The sequence below is a fragment of the Neomonachus schauinslandi genome, chromosome 6, assembly GCF_002201575.2.
Source record: "Neomonachus schauinslandi chromosome 6, ASM220157v2, whole genome shotgun sequence".
NCBI lineage: Eukaryota > Metazoa > Chordata > Mammalia > Carnivora > Phocidae > Neomonachus > Neomonachus schauinslandi.
Window position 1 is genome coordinate 150,129,270 of NC_058408.1, and position 6,000 is coordinate 150,135,269.

Genomic DNA, 6,000 nt, shown 5'->3' on the forward strand with positions numbered 1-6,000 from the left:
CATAGCTCTGTCTGCTATCTTTAAACATATAACAAAATTGGTCTCAAATATATCAGGTACGCCTGGGTGGCTCAGTCGGTTAAGTGTCTGCCTTTGGCTCAGGTCATGATCCTTCCTCAGCGGGAAGCCTGTTTCTCCCTCTGCCGGCCGATCTCCCTGCCTGTGCTCCCTCTCTCTGACAAATAAATAAAATCTTTTTAAAAAATAAGTTAAAAAATAAAAAGGAACAACTGGAAGACAAGCCATATAATGTAAAAATGAAGGAGAGAGGACAGGGAGAGAAGCTAATTTCTCTGAACCCATCTTCTTTGATAGATTTGACTTTTGGATCATATTAATATTTACATAAATATAAAACCAATTAGGTCAAAGAAACAGAAAACCCTAAAAGTAGACATTAAAATGAAACTAACTACATTATCAGGCAGCAACACAGCCACATGGAAAACAATAATTTAAAGTCATTTGAATAATAGTTTAATGGTACAACCCTTGATAGTCATTCCCTAAGAATAAAATGAAATGATAATAATAGCAAGGGGTTTTCAACAATTGTATTGGTGGTAATATTGAACCATTATTCTGAGCTTATATCTTGTAGTAGGATAAAATAAAGAAGTAATTTTGTGAAGATCACTAAAAAGAAAGTTTTTCAGTCTAAGAAAAAAGGGACATGAATATGAAACCCAAGAGTGAAGTGTTCTGTGGCTACTCCGCCAAAGCAGGAGGGACCCTCACCCCAAATTTGGTTTGTATGTAAAGACAGAAGATGCTATGTCCACCCTTCAGAGGGTATGAAAAGGTTAGGGATGCACATACTTGAGGACTCTGCAGGGAGCAGGGCAGGTCTGAGCTGGCTTCAGAGAGCAGGGAGAGGGGCTGGCTAGGTTTTTACTGAGGTCAGGAGGGGGCTGGTGGCAGGGGCTGGCTGCTTTGAAGGAGGGGGCAGGGGCTTGGGTTTTCTCACCAGCTCCCCCCAGATGTGGGGCAGTTCAGGAGCTGGTGAGGCTCCAAAGCTGTCAACATTCAAACATCAAAGAATAGAACCTGACTCCTTGTTACATTAATTAAATTTTGTTTTGTTTTGTTTTAGAGAAAGGGGGAGGGGCAGAGGGAGAGGGAGAGAATCTTAAGTAGGCTCCCCGCCCAGAGTGGAGCTTGGTGTGGGGTTCAATCTCACAACCCTGAGATTATGACCTGAGCCGAAATCAAGAGTCGGATGTTTAACTGACTGAGCCAAGCAGGTGCCCCCATTAAGTAAATTTTGAATTGGATATGTCAGTATGAACTCATGGTGTATTATTTCTTTTAAAATTTAAAAGGAAAGGGGTGGCTGCCTGGCTCAGTCGGTAGAGCATGTGACTCTTGATCTCAGGCTCTTGAGTTTGAGCTCCGTGTTGGGTGTAGAGATTACTTAAAAATAAAATCTTTTAAAAAAAAAATTTTAAAGAAAAGTAGTATTTCCGGATATATTCCCTGAAAAGACCTTGAACTTACCCAGTAGTTAGGACTGTCCTTACCACCTAGATTGTGGCTGCTTAATACCATTTCCCACTAAAAGGAACTCAAGTTCCTATAGAAATGCTAGCCTCCATACGGGGGCCAGGGACTGGGCAGGATGACGCCTCATCACACGGAAGAGCAGGGATACTCCTCGAGGACTACTGGGGTCCTATCTAAAGGCCCCCGGAGCCCCTGGGAAGGGTTCTCCTCGCTCCACAAACTTTGATCTTCAATAAAAAAATAAATAAATAACTACAGTGAATTGAAACATATAAAATACATTGAAATTCCTCAAGTTCACAATGACTCCCTCACCAAAAGAAAGAAAAGAATGTGGTTGGACTCCTTCACAGGATGGAAGGAAACCAGCCCATTCTGGCAAAGAAAGGGAGGAAATCAAATTTTCATCTGCCTTTCTTGTGTGAACCTTGCCTCATCACAACCACACAGTTGATTATGGAAAGTCTCTCTTTAGAGATGCAAATAGTAAATGAATTAAAAAAAAGAAAATTGTAGTAGAAGATCACAACTTATGCAAATCAGTAATGAAAACATAAATCTGGGCAATGATCATCGAAGGCTACTCATCACAAAGAGACACTGAGGCTCACCTGCCAGTGGACCTCTGTACGGAGGGTCTGGAAAAAAATGCACTGGAATGGGATTCGGCCCCCAGACGGAGCTACCCCGTGTACCGGAAACATGTAGGACAGGGGAGCCCTGAAACAGCACCGGGGGGTGGCAGTAGTGAAATCCAGCTGCGGACAACTCTGCAGGACAATGAACGTGGCTTTTTCAATGTAGTGCAAGGAAACAAAGAGGACGAGGGAACCTACAGACTTAAGAAACGGATCGGAAGGTCCTGGGCTTCAGCCATGATGGAGTCAACTGGTTTCAGACCTCCCACTGCCAACAACTGTGTAAGGCAGCTCGTTCCAGGCAGCACAGAGTGTTGTGTTCGAGAGAGAAGGAAGCCCACGATGTGAGCTCCGTGTATCCAGCCCCGGTTCCTGCAGGGGTGCGGGGACGTGCAGCGCAGCGGAGAGTAGTGATCTCACTGTGCCCAGCGAGCAGCGACTGGGGTTTGGGGAGGCCAGGGAAGGTGGATGTGTGGGGCACGGGGCTGCCGTGGGCCATCAGCCAAGGGCCGGACTGCACAAATGCGGGGCCACTCTGCAAGGCCGGGCAGGAAGCAGCCCCTGCAGGTGTCTGTATCCATGGAAAACATCCTGTTAAAGTAAGGGCGCAGGAGACCCTCCAGATAAATAGAAACAAGAGAACTAGGACTCATTGCCAACACACCAGGGAAATGCAATTTAAAACCACACTGAGATACCATTACACACCCACCGACACAGCTAAAATTAAAAAGAGCGCAGCAAATGCTGGGGGCGGCGGTAGGGGTGGGGGTTGGGGAGCAAGTGGAGCGCTCATCGCTGCTGGTGGGAACTAAGAGGCACAACCCTGCTGAAAGCTCCTGGATGGGTTCTTACAAAGCTAAATCGACGTCTTTCCCACAATCCCGCAAGCCCACAACTCGCGATCTGCCAAAGAGAAATGAAAGCATATTGCCACAAAAGGACTTGTATAAGCAGGTTTTTCATTATATCCAGAACCTGGGAGCAATCCAACATTCATCAACAGGGTATTTCCTGACAAGATATAGTACAGTGTGAGCTGTGTTATATTCACGTGGTGAAATACTACAAAGGAATAAAAAAGAAGGAGGTGTTGGCATATGGGACATTGGGACTAAATCTCAACAATATCATTACCTCACACATTATGCATAGACACAGAGGAATACATACTGTATGTCCACTTATGTGACTGTCTGGGACATCATTATCTCTGTGATGATGGAAGACAGATCCGGGGTTTCCTGTGGGCTGGGGTGGTGGCGGGGCTGGTTGCAAGGGGGCAGGAGGGAAATTTCAGGGGTGCTGGAAGCCTTTTATATTTTGATTAATGTGTCGATTTAATGTGTCGATCACAGAGGTGTTTTTATCTGTCACAACTCTTAGAGTCATACCCTTAAGATCTGTACATTTCAGTATGTGAAAATGCTTACCTCGATTTTAAAAAGCATTTTTTTAAAACCAAATGTAATTTATGGGTCTTTTTTGGACCTGATTTAGAAAGATGAACTGTTACCAACACTTCTAGGAAGCTAGTGGGAGAAATCAGGGCACAGACTGAATATTTGATGATACTAAGGAACTATTTTTGCTGTGTTAACAGTTTTATTGTGACAGTGGTATTATGTTATAAGAGGCCTTATTTATTAGAGAACCACACTGGAATATTTATGGAAGAAGAAATATAATATCTGGGAATTGCTTCGAAATAAACCAGTAGGGGTCAGAGGTGCCAGTGGAACTGTCCTGGGGCATAGATGACATCAGATGGCCATGAAAATCAACTCCTGAAGCTTGGTGATAGGTACCTGGGGATTCATTCATTATGTTACCATTATTACCTCTGTTTAAACTTCCCCACGGGAGAAGGTTTTTAAAATCAAATGTTTTCCAACAGTGAGAACATCAGGAAGCATCTAATGGGGGATGGGGGGAGAGGCGGTTGGGCAGGGTTCTTTGGCAGGAGTGGGTGAAGTCTGGAGAGAACGGTGGAGACCCACCCCTTCCTGACCAGGTAATTCCTGGGTCCTCCTTGCTAAAATCGGGCTCCGGACAATGGGCGGGACGTACCTCCCTGCCTTCCCGCACTTTGGCAGCCAGTCACGCTACGTGCGTCCTCAGTTACACACCCCTGCGCAACCAGACGGACCCTGTGCCAAGCCACGTCCCCGCCCGTCTCAGAAAAGGGGTTTCTATTTAAAAATTTAAAGGACATTAATTGCCAACATTTCCAACAAAAAACCCAGCTTTTTTCGCTTCTTTTTAAAAGAGCAAAACATCAGGCCACCTCCATCAGGCCGGCCTTCACCATCTGCGACAGCGTAGTGGCCGGAGCGGCAGCGACCCCCGCCCCGCCCTGCGCGCGCCCCGCATTGTCCCCGCCGCGGCCTCGGTGCGTCCCCCGCCCGCCAAGCGGAGGGGCCCGGCGGCGGCCGGCTGAGCCCACGCAGACCCCCGAGCGCGATGGCTGGGGCCGCAGCGCCACCTGGCGACCAGGTCGGGCCACCGCGCCCTTCGGGTGGAAATGCCCGCTCTTTGGGCCTGTGAGCAAGAAGGGCGCCCAGGTGCAGCACCAGAGCTGAGCCCTGAGCCCTGAGCCCTATGTGGTACCAGATAGAGCCGCGTTCATGCGACCTGAGAAGGAGGACAGCTCCGCGTTTCCACCTAGCGTTGGTGCCTGAGGTCACTGCGCTTTTCAGAGATGTGCAGACCCAGGGGGATGGGAACAGGACAGCCTTCGCTGAGGCGCGGGCCTCCAAGTGCCTCCTGGCGGGCTGCCCAGGGAGGGCCCCGGAAACCCCGAGGGTCTTGTCTGCGCCATTCCTGGAATCATGGATCCTCCCCAAAACACGACCCCAACCCAGTGCTGCGGAATAGGAATGATGGGGATATAAACCATTATCATCGGAAAGCTCTGCATGAAGTTAAGCCCAAGTCTGTTCCAAACTATCTTGGGAGAAATGTCTTCTAATGGACTCCTGAAACCTTTGAATCAATATTTCAGTGTGGAGCTAATTGCCTTGATTCATTTGTTGCTGCTTTAATAATAATAATAATAATTTATTATTTGGAAACTTGAACCTTCTATTATAAACTTACTAATTTGAAAACTTTAGACCTATCGGCCCAATTAGCCATTCTGTGTTATAGCATTTCTTAAGTGTTGAGCAGTGTGTGAAAAAGATGACTAAGACGGTCCATGTTATGAATAGGTGCACAACCTGCAGGGAAAAATACCCAAGAGACTTACCAATACAGTGTGCGGGGCCCCAGCAGCTCCTGGGTGCTATTTAGAGTCATAGAGGAGTCCCCATCTAGGGGAAGAGCTCAGTCATCAGACTTCGCAGTAACCACTAGGAAGACGTAACCTTGGGATATGGACAGGAACGGACCCCATTTTGGTTAAGTTCTACTTCTATGCTGCTGGAAATATTCTCTAGGTAAACCAGGAAGAAAGATTGAACTGAGGGAGTTTTGTGGGATGAGACAATGTACTTTCGTGAGCTTACGGAGCTGACATAATTATAATTTTATTGAGGGCCCGCCCTATGTCAGGCGCTCTGCTGAGCACTGCGGGTTTCTCCTACACCCTAGAGACAGCTGGGACCAGGGTGAGGGGACAGAGGCACCTGGTGTGGAAAACTGAAGGAAGTGTTCACGCTCAGGGGCTGCCGACCCTCCACTTGCACCACCTGAGAGCGAGTACCTCCTTAAATTGTGCACCCCACCCCCACCTCCACGTGTACCTCTCACATCCAGCCCTGGTGTCTATTGCACAAATGAGGAAACCAGAGAACAGAGAGGTTAATCATGTCTCTGTGATGACATAGACCAGATGTTTCTGAGTTGGGAATTTTAG